This window comes from Talpa occidentalis, unplaced genomic scaffold (assembly GCF_014898055.3).
Source record: "Talpa occidentalis isolate TD23 unplaced genomic scaffold, MPIMG_talOcc4v2.1, whole genome shotgun sequence".
NCBI lineage: Eukaryota > Metazoa > Chordata > Mammalia > Eulipotyphla > Talpidae > Talpa > Talpa occidentalis.
Genome location: NW_026555331.1, coordinates 28742817 through 28758301, shown reverse-complemented (window position 1 = coordinate 28758301; position 15485 = coordinate 28742817).

Genomic DNA, 15485 nt, shown 5'->3' with positions numbered 1-15485 from the left:
AGAAAAGGATTGTTATGATATAAATGCAAAGAAATAAAAGGAGACTGATTTGGGCTTTTGAATTTCAGTGAAAAACTTTGAAATACATGGCAAAGAAAATAGCTTGAGAGATAAGAGTTTTCAAGAACACCTTAATTAACCTTGTCAGCATTAGGCTACATAACACAGAAAGTAAAAAGAAGTTTATTTCTCTCTTGCAAAAGAAATCAGGTAGTCTGAAAGCTGGTATTGATACATATACTCCATCTGTATTTCAATTTCCCAGTACTGGCTTACAATGACAAGATTATCTCCTGGTACAAGGTCATTGCTAGAATTTTAAACATTATATCCACAGCTGAGATAAAAGGAACTAAGGAAAGGTGAAGAGTATCCCTCTCTGCTGAGTTAGATCACTAAATCAGCAATCTCAAAAGTCCCACACAGAGTGCAAACTGGTCCAACCACTATGGAGAGCTGTGTGGAGATTTCTTGACCTACTAAACATAGAGCTTCCATATGATCCAGCAATTCCACTCCTAGGTATTTACCCAAATGGCACAGAAACTGTACTTCCAAAGGGCACCTGCACACCTATGGTTTATAGCAGCACTATTTACAATAGCTAAGATATGGAAACAACCCAAATGCCCAAAAATAGGTGATCAAGAAGATGTGGTACAGATACACAATGGAATATTATTCAGCAATCAAAAAAGATAAACACATGCAGTTTGCAGCAACATGGATGGCACTAGAAGGGATCATGCTCAGCGAAATAAGTCAGAAAGAAAAAGAAAAATACCAGATGGTCTCACTCAAAGCAAGAATTTAGAAAACCTAAATAACAGACCAGGAAAAAGACTAATCAATGCAAAGTAATAATCAAAATCAACAAGCAACTATAAACCAGAGACACACTGGGGGGAGGGATTAGGGAGGGATGGGTAGAGGAAGAACTAGAGTCAAAATAAGGGGGGGGGGTGCAATTGTATGGGGAATATAACCAAAATGAAAATGCATACATTGTACGAAGATGAAAAATGATGTAAGAATTATATAAAATAAAATATGTTTTAAAAAGTCCCACACAACATTTGCTTATAATTCACTTGCCATAATTCATAATGTTTATAATTCATTATGCCTATAATTCACTTGCCAGAATTTAGTCACACCCCCCCTGCTTAGCTGCAAGGGAGTCTAGAAAATACAATCTTTTGTAGGGCACACAGTTGACCTAAATAAAAAAGCAGCACTCTTTTACTGAAATAGAAAGGGGGAATAGATACAGAGTTGCAAATAACAGTCTCTGCCACATCTCTGAAGAACTTAGTGTAAAGTTGATAGCATAAATATAAATTGAGACTAGACCTTGAATATGCAAGAGCAAATCTTCTCACCACAAATGAGATAAACATCCTTTGGTCTGGTGATGAGAACAGAAAGGAAGCAACTTTCAAACAGAGGCTAGGGGTCCCTAAGAAGGATCATGTGCACTAAGATCCATCATTATATCCTCCAGAGGGGTACCAGAAACCTCAGCTAGAGTGGGGGATCTTATGCAGAGAAGACCTGCATTAGCGCAAACAGAGAAGTCTTATGCCTTGCTCCCTGGTGAAGACCCAGGAGGTACCAGACCTCATGGAATTGCCTGCTACCATGTGGTGAGCTAGCCGTAATACAAATGGCAGCCTGACAGGTTTAGGTAGCAGAGCCTGAGACATGAAGTTGTCTATGACCCTCGACAGTATTGAGAAAGATTCCAAAATTCATGTCCCGAGCCCTCCGCATTCCATTGTGACAGGCCCAAAAGTAGCCGAGAGAGGCCAGCAAACCTGAAGATGCTCTGAGACTGAGAGGAGAGGGATGCAGGGTGACCTTCCTGGACCAACCAGCAGAAACCAGATGGAGAACCCAGATGTCCTAAAAATTTCCTATGGGGATGATGTACATCTCCACAGATGCCGACAGGCACAGATGCCTCCCCCTCCTCCAACACTGTGGTTCTGTAAAAACTCCCCAGAACTTAGACATAATCCAGGAAATGGGGGTGGTGAGAACTTGGAATTGACTAGGGAAAAAACACCCCTGATTTAAATGAGAAAACTCTGATTTGACTGAGCGTTCTCTAAAATGACTCGGATTAAGTTCTGCTACCAGGCAGAATGGGGACTTGAGATAACGGAGGGGGAAGGGAATGTACAAACAACTGTGACTTGTGAAAACTCATCTGCAACACCTGCCTCCTCATTTATCGTATCTCACTTTGGAGAGTCATTCAGTTCAGCATTTTGGCACCTTCCTTCTTCAATGGTGTATGAAAGTAGTGACAAATGAGCAGTTGGGTGTTTCAACTAAAGTTATTTTAAGGGAGCAGAATCTCACTGTCACATCGCTTCGGGAATATTGTACCTCACATTTATGATTCACAAACACCCTCCCCACTCCCTGCCAACAAGAGGCTACACAGATGGCCCAAGACGGAATTTGCCAAACTTCAGTTGCACCTAAGGTGGCCAGTTTGTCCTGCTTGGCCAAACAGTAACCGAAAGAGATGAAAAAACTGTATTAATTTCAGGCAAAATAGCCTCTTCACCACAAAATATGACTTGTTTGACCCACCTCATAAGGCTGTTGAGGTGATCAAGGGATACTATGTCTATGCAACTGGTTTTTATCCCCAGTTCTCCACATAAATGAAAGGAATCATTACTGCTTTATGAGCCAGAAAAATCGTTCACTAAATTATTAGTGGTCTGAGCTACTGTTCAGTTCTCATGTGTAGGATTAAACTCAAACTTTTCATAGAAATTTTTGGTCTTTGAGAGAGTGTGTGATTAAATATAAGCTAATGATACAGTCATTAACTGGCACAAATTACCCTGCTACTGTGACTAAATGACATGGCAACAAAAATGTAAAGTAGATCATAAAATTTTCTCAACACATTGACAGAGTTTGAAAGAAAATTAAGAATTGAGATAAGGATATAAAAGCACTTTAACTGGAAGTTAACTGTAAAATACTAAATATGTGCCAGTTGTTATTATCAATGTAACCAAAGAAGTTTTATCCATTTTAGCACTATAGGTTTTTAAAGTCATGTTAAAAAATATCAACTAATTTCCAATTCAGTCCCTTGACAGTACTTATTGGTGCCATCTGCTGGAAGTTCCTGAAAAATTGATGAGGTTAAGATGATGAAAAGATAGATAGCACAGTGTATTGTCCGTTAAGTACATGTATTCCTTCACATTAAAATTAATGTCAGTAAAGTCCCTGACATGCATTTCTTATATTAAAATTTGCTATGTAAAAAATATTGGTGCCACAAGGGACTATGGTGATGGTTCACAGGTGAGATGGTGATGGGGGATTTATGGAGATTATTCCTGAGAGGAGAAATCAAATATTGTACAAAAATGAACAACAATGTAAGAAAATAAAAAATATATATTGGTGCTGAATATAAGAATATATTTGAGGGCCTCCCCGGTGGTGCAGCAGGTTGAGCGCCATCCTGTGAAGCTGTCTGTAGCCTCTGCAATGCAGGTTCGATTCCCGGCCAGACAGGGAGAATCCCACATGGCGTGGCAGATCCCTCCTGCCTCGCCCACTGCTCCCCTCAACAGTGTCTTCAGTCTGTCTGCATGTTCTGCTCCCCACTCTATCTCTGGTGAATTCTCTCGCCCTCCCACGCCTCTGACCTGTACTCCAGTTCTTGTATAAATAAATAAATCTTAAAAAAAAGAATATATTTGATAAATTATAACACCCATTCATCCCTTCATTCATTCAACCAGTGTGTTTTGAACTCTTGCTCTCTGCCAGCCCCAGTTTACATAAAAGTAACTGCCCCTGCACATGAGGGTCCAGGGTCCCCATTGGTTGTTGGGGTAAAGGGTTTACAGAACTCCTTACTCCTTCATTTTGAAATTCCTGCCTCACCCTTCTTTACTTTTTCTTCCGTGATCCACAAGTGGTGGGAGGAGCTTGGGTCAATAGGCAGTCAAGGATCACACGTCTTCCCTTGAGGAAAGGTTCTCTTAAGCAAATAGGAGGAGAGTTCACATTCTGCGATCTTCCCAACCTCTCGATCCCCAGCCCCTTTGACATTAGTGAGTAACAACTTTGAATGTGTTAACTGCAGTACATGTATGTTGTCATTGTTGGCAGGACTCAGATCAGCTGAGTAATCATAGAATTAGCCTAGTTAATTGTGCTGGCATTCCTAAGAAATCTGGTTTTAGGTTGGCAGATAAGAAATTAGGGTGAAAGCAAAGTTCAAGGGCAAATCTAAAACTTCTGAAAAAAATGTAAACATTTCTTGAATTATTATAGAAGAAAAGAGCTATGTCACACCTGGCCAAATGAATCATCTTGATTGCCGAGTCAGTCTTGTTTTGGTTAGAAAATACCCACTTTTCATTTGGAACTTTTTTCATTTCCTTTCTACCATATCTTATTGGCTAAAAGCTCAGGGTAAGAGTCTAGTCCAGAAGCACTCTAGGTATTTCAAATAGGGGATTTAATAGAAGGAATAATTACAAGGCCTTGCCAGGACGGAAGGCAAAAAGAGACAGTGAAATGACTGAGAGATTAGCAATGGCAGGAATATGCTGCCACTCCAACCAAGACTAGAGAAAAAGAAGAAATGTCACCAGGCCTATCAGGCAATCATCACCGCCACAGCTGAAGTTTATTATTGTTGCCACAGTCACTGATGCACCACTGGGGCTTATTGCTACCACACCTGCTACCCATTGTCTAGCAGTAGCTGCTGCAAAAACCGCGGAAGGAATCTGGAGTCTGTAGCAATCAGAGGCTTCTTCCCTTCTTCCACCTCCCAGCAGTGCCTTCCATCAGCATTGGGAGTTTATTAAAAGGAAATATAGTTTTCAGGACCTAGAATTCAATACTGTCCTGTAGAGCTTTCTGCAGTGATGAAAAAGTTCTAAAATCAGTGCCGTCCATTACAATAGCCACAGCCATATGGGGACAATTGAGTTCTTGAAATGTGGCTGCTGTGACTAAGGAATTTACTGTGAAGAGTCACATGTGGCTAGTAGTTTCTGTATTAATCAGTGGGGACTTTGTACCCCCTGCTCCAGGAGTAGATCATGGAAGTGCTAGCTTAGAGTGGAGAGCAAAGAGGCAAATGACTGGTAGAAGATCCATGGTCAGATGCACACAGCTTCCCATCCTGTCACTTACTAGCTGTGTAACCTTGGGCAAGTTAATCTCTAGATGTCATCTGTCAAAATGGCAATGACAATAATACCTACCTCTTAGGATTATAGTTATTGGCAGAACCCAACAGGATGATGCAACCATTCAGCAAATATCTGCTTATGGTAAGTACCTAATAAGTGTTCAAATTTCCAAAACTTTTATCATGGGGGGTGGGGTAAGATGCAGGAAATCTACGGAGAGAGGGTAGTACAATTTGTCTCCCTCTTCCTTTAGCAAATGTGTTCATATTTGCTAAACATTTTCTGTCTCTCTTTTCTGTTATTGTTTGTTTCTCCTCATAGCAAGTGATTTCCTTGTCTATTCTACCTTTAGTGTGGGCTATTGTTGTTGTTTTTATTAACTTAATTATCAGAGTATTGTAGCCTTATTATTATGGAAAACTTATCATACACTATAAAAGTCCCCAACTATGTCAAAATGATGTTTGTTGGACCTGAGACAGTGAAACGAGTTTTCTCGTTATTTTCTTTTTCTTTCCAATACTGATCTTTCTGGCACCACACTGACATGCTAAGAGGCTTTAACCATATTGTGCTGTATGTTTACATCTGGCTTTTCCTTTTCCTTATTATATTCATAAAGATACAATTCATAAGTGCTTATAACTGCTTTATATTGGCTCTAATGCATTGCAGGGCTTACTTTATTTTACAAATGAATTAGTTTCTCTGCTCTTTCAGGAATTTAGGAGAGTAGAATAGCATTTGCACATTTATTTTTTATAGACACAACTTCATGTAAACAATGTCAGGATGGCCTATATATTGTCAGCAGCTGAGAGAACAATAGTCCTTTGAAAACGACAGGAATTTCACAAGACATAACCATCCTTGCTAGTCATCGAAGGAGCATCTTATCTTGGTTTAAGTCAGAAACAGTGCTAATGAGACACACTGGGAATGAAATGACTCTATCACGAGGGTAAAAATACTTCTACAAAGGTAGAAGGAAGAGGAGATGGAGAAAGCCCAATGGCCTACAGTACAAGACTATGGTGCTTGGATGATGGGGGTGGTGTGGTAACACACCTGAAGAGTGTGAACCTAGTCTCCTAAATCACACACAGTGTTGTAAACCAATGCTACCTCAACAAAATAAATAATGAAAAATACCCATTTTTTTTTTTCTTTGCCCAACTGTGTTGTTAAACACAGTATATTTCTCAAATAACTTATAAGGGAGACTTTCCAGGAAAGAGTTAAACCCAACAATAACAAGATTAGCCCGCAGCTACCAGAGTCATATGTGATGACATCTCCATGGGATCATCAAGCCAGCCAAAGTCACATATCACCCTGATTTTTCCCCCTGTGGATATGCTATTAACACTAGTGAGAGCTCTTTACCTTAAAAAAAAATCATCAAGGCCCACAGTTGTTCTGCCATCCTGACTCTCTCGTATTAGATTGAATTGTCTTTTCTGAGAGACAAGCATTTTTTAAGCACCAGAACTTAGAAGGGGACAGTTTGCTCCAATCTTCCTATCGCTGAACAATATTTAGAACAATTACTGGAAATTAGACCCTGATCATTAGTTGATCTTTCAATTTTAAATTATTTCTGCAATGGCTTTGTGTATGAGACTGTAACTTGAAGAAACATCACAAGAAAGCACATGAGAAGATGCAGATGAAGAGGTAAACAGTTGTTTTCCCACACTGTAGAGGACACAGACCAGGAAATAAAAGAAATGCAGTAAAGCTTGGTAAGCATTTACCTATCACACTTGACAGCTATCACAGCTTTCCACAAAAGACCCTATCTAGTTGCCTGTTCCCTCAGTTAGAACTGCAGTGAGAGCCCATATTCTATTTAGCACCACATGAAACTTCTGGAATGATGCCTGGACAAAAGAGGACAATTTCTCTCTCAGTTTTGCTTTCCTGATCATCATACTTGATTATCAAGGAGAAAGTAAACTTGCATCTACTTGGGGAGTTGAGACTCTTCCAATGTGGGATTATTAATCTTGGAAGGGCTTTGAATTTTCATGTTCTTGCATTTTCTACAGTTAACCCCAAAACTCCTACATCATTCCATTTCTGGAAAGAAGAAAAATAGAACAACCTGGAGGTAGCAAACCATGACTGTTAGAGCTGTAAACCACCCTGGATACCATAGAATCCATTCCTTCCTTACACATTGACGTATAGATTCCAGGAACTGGAGTGACTTGACCCAAGTTTAGTTCTGACTCTTCATGACACCATGCTACACATCAAATAAAATTCATAACTTCCAATTTATGGAGAGTGGGCAGTGGAGAGACTGATTAACTGTCAGGCATCAGGCTGAAGATTTTGTGTATATCCTCTTGTATAATCTTCATGCCAAATATGTTAGTATTACCCTAATTTCGAAAATTCATACACTGAGTATTTGAGTTTAACTCACAGAGATCAAGCCCAGATCTGTTTGATTGCAAATGTCATTCATTCAAACTGCTATCCTCCACTATATTGTCTATGTAGAATATTACTCATTTTGAAGAAGGATGAATTGCTAAGAGAAGGAGAGTAATTAGAGACTCCAGGAGACAGTGAGCTCCCAGGAGAAATATCCAGGGCAGGTATCATCCTATAATAATTTCATAATAATAGTGATAAGCTACTATTAACTGAGTATCTACCAAAGGTCAGACACTTAATTTTATTATCACAATCACACAGTGAGTTGGGTATAATTATATCCCCTTTTCAGATGAGGAAACAGAATTAGAGAAATTAGACAACTTTCCCAAGTCACACAGTTGGCAAGTAGTAAAAGTGACTTGAAACATTATGCTCTCATTGATCTTAAGGTGAGTACCTCACTGGTAGAATCTGTTTAATAGATATTGAATGCAGGAAGAAATGAATGAAGAAAATGAATGAAGTGGGGCTGGAATGGAGTATGAACACATTATGCAATGCCCAAGCAGACCTTAATTAGAAGCTCTTAAAAATAAATGAGTAATAAATACAGAATTTAGAACTGGGACAAGTCTATGGAAACTGCAGATCTCCTGTGGCTTCCTGTATAGAAATCTGACTTCGAAGTTGATTGCCCAGATGAACTTCAATTCCATGATTCAAAATTCTATGAGAACCGGTTTCTCTGTAGAGGCATAATATTGAAGAGCATTCCATCAATGAGAACTGCCTTGTAAATCAGTGACCTGCCCATCTTTGCAAGTGTTCCTGCTACATGACCACCTGTTGAAATGCTATAGAAGAAATTAAAATTTGGGTGATATAGAAGATTGTTTGCAAATATGGATGCAGTTAATTCCTTCTCTTTATCAATTTTCTACTGTAAGATGACTTTTAAATTCCTCTTATTCAGGGGTGGAATTTCCCCCCGACTTGAATTTGGCCTTGAGACTCACTTTATCTAAAAAGTGCAACAGAAGCAGTATTAGGTCGGTTCTGAATCCAGGCCTCAAAAAGCCTCACACAGTTTCACTCTCTAGAAACACTGAAGCCCATGCGAAGACACCTTAGACTCCTTAGCTAGACTAACCTTCTGGAGAATGCCAGATTATATGGAGAAGAGTAGCACCACAGCTGAGAGTAGCCAACTCTAAACACAGCCTCACCTAGCTGACCTGTAGATGACCACCGATGTATGAGGAAGCTTAGCTAGACCAGAAGAACCATCACCTACTATAGGGCTCTAGAGGGCAAAGGCAGCAGATGAAAGTTATTACAGGGCATTGTTTACTTTCCATAGGAAGAACTTATAAGAGTTAGACTCTTCAAATGGCAAGATTAAAGTATGAAGTATCCTTACACTGTAATTGTTCAAAAAGATGCAAAACACCATCTATTTGAGAATCTGAAGCAAGAGAAGGATTAGATTAGTTGACTACTAATCCTTTGCAATTGCAACTCTGAGATATTGTGATCTATAGAGAAACTTGCCAGATGTAAAAATGCCCAAATTGTAGCTTGATCAAGAACAAAGAATGAAACATTCACTAGGGGAGAGAAATCACTGACCAGCTGGCTAAACTCAATTAAGTTCACTTCAAAGCTCTTCCATGATTCTGCTGCATTTTGATGTCAGCAGATTTCAGGCAATGCATAGATCTGAGTTGAACTCTGAGGATCAGTTTCAGCTTCAATCGTATGAAATGCTCCACCAGCAGTCATGGATCTGGCTGAAGAAGGCTGTCATAAAGTTTCACCATTAAATAATTTCTTTAGTTCTTCTATAGATTTCAAATGGAGTTGGAGAAATTCTGTTCTTGCTGCTCTTGTTTCTTCCTCAGAAGAATCTATCCTTCTCTTCAGATGGTCATCTTTTCAGACCTTCAATCAAAGCTTCTCCATTTCAGATAGTGGAGTCGCTGAACTCTACACCTCCACTGATACATTAGTTGTGCCACTGTACCAGATTCTACATCTTTGCTACTCCTTTCTAGTATTTACCTGGTACTTTCCTGACCTGGAGAAATTACTGTCTTCATGAATTTCCAGATAGTTTCTTCACAGGGCAGTAAGCTCAGAGAATGTTTAGTTTTATAAGAAACTGCTGTACTGTCTTTCACAGCGCCAAAACCATTTAGCAATTCTACCAGCAATGTCTGGGAGCTCCTGTGCTCCACATCCCCAGCAGCATTTGTGTTGTCAGTTGTAGAGGCAGGATGGCACAGAGCAGGTTTATCGATGATGCGAGAAGACTGGGTAAAGGAGGAGTCCTGGAGCCCTCAGTGGCTTTCTCAGGCTTTTATTCAGCTTTTACACATAATGCAGCAACCAGGTACACGGCAGGCAGAGGTGCTGGGGAGCCAGGAGGCCAGTAGGCCTCCAAGCCCCCAGCAAGTTTTCACTCTGGGCTTCTCTGGCTTTCTTTTCTCCCCTTCCGCCTCTTTCCTGCTTCTGCTTCGCTACTGCTTCTGCTTCTCTTGTGACTATCTCAATATTCCTCCCATGGCTCACAGAAGTAAACAAGACAGCTTACAACAATGCAGATGCCCCATCAGGCGCGGCAATCCTAATGGTAGGAGGGCAGAAAAACCTGAAAACTATTTCCCTACGTCAGTGTTCTGCATTTTGGCTTTTTAGCAGATAGGTATAGTATGTCACTGTTTTTTAGCATTGTGCTTTTGTTTCATTTTTAACTTTTGCTTTTGTATATAAACTACATTGTGACATTTTTTCACATTTTCCTTCACAATGCAAGTAACGTAAGCTCAGTAAGTTAGAGTACCTCTGCTCACCAGCCTCTGCCTGAGTGTCTACTTATTTCTACCAGTTACATGGGATACACAATTAATTTTTGTACTTCTTTGGAAACGCATCTTTTTATCACTCCTCTTCATCTCTGTTCCTCCCACCATATTCCTGGTTTCACACAACTTAAGCCTAAACCTGCCAATTGTGTTTTTGTTTTTAACCAATTAAAATTTATTTAGGAGAACATTCTGTAACTTTCATGTTTGTCTTAGAACTATAGTAAACCCACAGACTTGCTTTTTCAATCTCAGGTGTCTCTTGTTGAACCGCCCATTTAATCTCTTATTGTAATTTTTGCCATGATGAATTTATTCATCAAATGAAAAGAGAATATTTGTACTATCCTGAATTTTAACTAAAATGGAAATGCTTTATTCATAAGATTCCTCTTTAAATCAGCTCCTTCCTTTTAATAAAGTATGATCCTTAAGATGATAACCCACTCAATTTGAGTAAAACTATAGTGTATACTATAATAAAGACATGCCTTAAAATCTCCAATGAAAGTGATCGTCCAAAATGATATTTAAAAAGAGATTCTAATAACCCATATTTTAAATATGATTTTAATTATAATTTAGTAGGCTGATTCAGAGTCTCAGTCTACCTTGCAGTTGTTTGACTTTCAGATGTGGCTATGTGAAGGAAAAAATATCTACCCCATGAGAGAAGGTAATGAGCAAAACTCCCTGATGGATAGTTTTCTTTAGAAGAGAAGGGAGGGCCAGGCAAAGCAATGTGGGAGAATTTCCTCTGCCCATGAATTCTCCCTGTGACAGTCAGGGCTCTAGATTGGGGGAAGGGTAGAGAGTCAGACTGTAGGCCTTACCTTGGCTGAAGACACTGCAAGAAAGAACTTGTACGTACATGTGCTGTCCAGACCATCACTGCTCCTCTTAAAAATGAATTAACCAGTGAATGAATGAATGAAGCTTTAAGTTTGTCAAAGTTATTCAAACAAAAGTTAATTAGTTCAATGAGGTTTACTAATAATAAGAACACAGGTCAGCAGCCTCCTCTTCCCCATTCCACCTTTCTTGGAGGAAATCAGTTCAACTCTTTGAATTGTTATTTACTACCTCAAAATCGACCAGAGTTACTCCATTTCACTGTTCTCTACAAGAAGGGTGAATTCAAGAGGAGTGAATTCTGATTCTGAAGTTCTTGAGGCTTGCATGATTGTAGGAACTATGAAATGGAAAAATGTAAGATTTAAAATACCAGATTAAATAGAGCTTTGGAAACGTCTCTGTTGCTTAAGTTTCATTAGCTTCATAGTAAATCTTCCTCTGCATTCAAGTGAAAACACATACAATCTATTGTATTAAATTATCCCATTGCCATCTCTAAACTGTCTCCCAATCCACTTAGCAAGTCTGAAATACCAAATCTCTCAAGAATTTTAAATTCAAATGGCTCCCAAAAGCCAACCTCTTCCATAAAATCTTTTCTAAATGGCAAAATTCAACTCCATTTTCTCTAATACTTTAATTCTTTATCTTCCTTCACTTATCCTATAATTTATACTTATCTCCCAATAACAAGATATACCATTTATTTTTATTTTTTTATTTTTTAAAGATTTATTTATTTATTTATACAAGCACTGGGTACAGTCAGAAGCATGGGAGGGTGGAGATTTCACCAGAGCCAGAGTGGGGAACAGAACAGACAGATGGACGAAGTACACTGCTGGGGGGAGCAGGGGACGGCAGGAGAGGTCTGCGCACCATGTGGGACCCTTGCCCAGTGGCCGGGGAATGAACCGGCACTGCAGAGGCTGCGGGCAGCTTCGCAACCCAGCGCTCAACCACTGTGCCACTGGGGAGGCCCTATAACTTTTATTTCTAATGCAATTTTCAAAATCACATGTAGTCATTAGGAATTCATGATACACAATTGGGTATAAAGTTGGCTTTGTATACCAAAGGAAAATCATTTAGTTAGTATCAAAATTATTAAATTTGAGGCTAATAATTCCTTTTTTAGAGGTTAAATCTTTAGAGAAGAGACCATTTCTAGTATCTTATGGCAGTTTGCTAAGAAAAAGGATAAACCATTAAATATTAAAGACGACCAGATGGTAGGTATTGAAACTACTAAAAACAATACCAAGTAGAGCCAACTCAGGTAGAAAGTAACCCAAAGCATTAGTAGAACTGAGGCTGTTTTTCTTTAGCATTAGGAATCTCTTTATTTGCAAATGATAATACCAGAGATCCAAAGAGGCAACCTCATATATCAAACTGTCATAAAAATATGTGTCTCTTTCCTGCAATATCATGTTACTACTGCATTGAAATTTTTATTTTCCAGTAATACTGGAGGTAGTAATTAGAAGGTGTATTATTTTTGGCCAACTCTAATGGAAACAACCACAGCAAAAGGTTAATTACTATGCTACAAACACCATAGCAATTAGCTTTTAGAGCAGGGAGCTACAGGTAATGTAACTTAAGTAAAAGTTAGTTTTTATAAACCCTAGAAATCTAACTGCTGAATTAAGGTTACCAGAAAAGAAGAGTGAGGAGTTGGGAAGAAAAAGGGGGTGGGAATCCAAAGGATTATGGTGGGTGCTTTGGTGGCAGACATGGTATGGTGATATACATCTCAGTTTTGTGTTATAAACCAACATTACCTCAATAAAGAATAATATGATTTTTTAAAGTTAGTATTTTTTAAAAAGCTATGCTCTATGTTGTATGCATAGACTCACCTAAATTAAGGCAATAAGCCATCAGTTCACACATCACTTGGATTGATTGAGCCATGGGCAGGGCTTTCAAGGGCTAGTCAGAGAAAGAACTTCAGGAGGGAAACAGTCCAGGAAGGGTAAGGTCCTCCCTTGTTCTCTGTTTCCTTCAATATCTGTGCTCAGCCCAACTCTCTCCAGCTGAGGTTCCCCTACTGCTGTTTGCTCCCCAACCATCTAAAGTCTTAGCATCAGGTTGGTGGTCACAAAACAGGCCTACCATGATGTGTGAGCAAAAGTACAAGGAGGACACCATATTATCTGTGTACATAACTACAAGTCATAAAGTAAGCTAACAGTATGTTGTGCTTTGGTGGTGAATGTGGTGTGGTAATGTACATCTGAAGAGGCATTAACCAATACCCGTAAATCATATAGAGTGTTGTAAAGCAACATTACATCAATAAAAAATAAGGTGATTTTTTTAATGTCAAATAAAATACGTCCTCTCCTCCTATCTTTAACCTAAGATAATTTTTTTAAAAATGTATAAAACTGTATTTTAAGGATTATGGGAAAACTATCAGAGATGAATAAATTCAACTATAACATGAAGAAGAAAAAAAACCCCAGAATAGTCAACACAATGTTGAAGAAAAAGAACAAAGTTGGAGATTGATACTATGCAACTTTAAGACTTACTATAGGTCTACCGTAAATAATACAATATGATATTGGTGAAAGAATAGATAAATTGATCATTGGAACAGAGAGCACAGAAATAGATCTATATAAACATAGTCAACTGATCTTTGATAAAGGAACAAAGGTAACTCTACAGGCCAAATGCCATCTTTTCAACATGCAAAAAAAAAAAAAATCTAAATATAGACCTTACATCCTTCACAAAGTTAACTGAAAATGGATCATAGAACTAAATGTAAAACACAAAATGATAAGGCTCTTAGAAGATTAGATAGGAATAGATTCAGAAGTCCTTGGTTTGGTGATTTCCCTCCTGAAATTCACAAAAATTAAATGAAAACTTCTGCTCTGCAAAGACAATAATAAGAGAATTAGAAGACAAGGCACATACTGAAGAGACAACATTTGCAAAAGATACATTCCATGAAGGATTGGTGCCCAAAATAGACAAAAAACTCTCAAAAATCAAACATAAAAAATCAACAACCTAATTAAAAACTGGGTCAAAGACCTTAACAGACACATTATCAAAGATGATATACAGATGACCAATAAGAACATAAAAAAGAGTTCACATTATACATCAGTATGGAAATGCTAATTAAAACAAATATATCATTACTTACCTATAAAAATGACCAAAATCGGAAACACTGACAACATCAAATGCTGGTAAGGATGTAGAGCAACAGAAACTCACATACATTGCTAGTGGGAATGCAAAATGGGAAGAGAGCTTAGCAGTTTCTAACAAAATTAAACATACCCTTACCAAACAATCCAGCAATCATACAACATGGTATTAACCCAAGGGAGCTGAAAATTGATGCAAAAACCAACATACAGATGTTCATAGAAGCTCTATTTATAATTGCAAAACCTTGGAATCCACCAAGATGTTCTTCAGCCAATGGATGGATAAACTGTGGTACATCCAGACAATGAAATATTATACAGCACTAAAAAAGAAAAGAGCTATAAAGCTATGAGAAGACATGGAGCAATCAGAGGAGAAAGAACCTGGCCTGCAAGGGCTACATACTGTATGATTCCAACTAGACAGCACTCTCAAAAAGGCAAAGCTGTGGAGACAGTAAAAAGATCCATGGTTGTCAAGAGCTAGGAGGAATGGAAGCATGGGTAGGTGGAACACACCAGATGACAACAACAGAGTTGAGAACAAAAACTCGATTGACTTCTAAGGCACTTCAACTTCCCATTATGCTTTTTTTGCAGCAACTAAATTCCTGCCAGGCCAGGAATCCCTTTACCACCTGTGCTTCAAGTTGGTGACCAGACTCCCCAAAGAATCCCCAAAACAAACAAAAAATAAGTGTTTTGGTTTTTGTTTGTTTGTGTGGACAGTTAATCTAGAGGTTATCCACCGTCTAACTAGGGCCTGTGGTTCGCTTTATAGAATTCTTGGATCCTGAAATTCGACATAAAGTGGGTTCATTTCTTTATTTGGGGAATCATCAAAGCGTAACAACAACAAACCCTGAGGGCTGAGCCCGCGGACTGGACAGCGAGCCGCGAGCCGCGAGCCAGGCCTGGGACCTGCGCTCCAGGTGCCCAACAGACGGCAGCGCGGACACCGCAGGCCCCGCCGCCAGGCCGGCACCCGACCCCGTTCT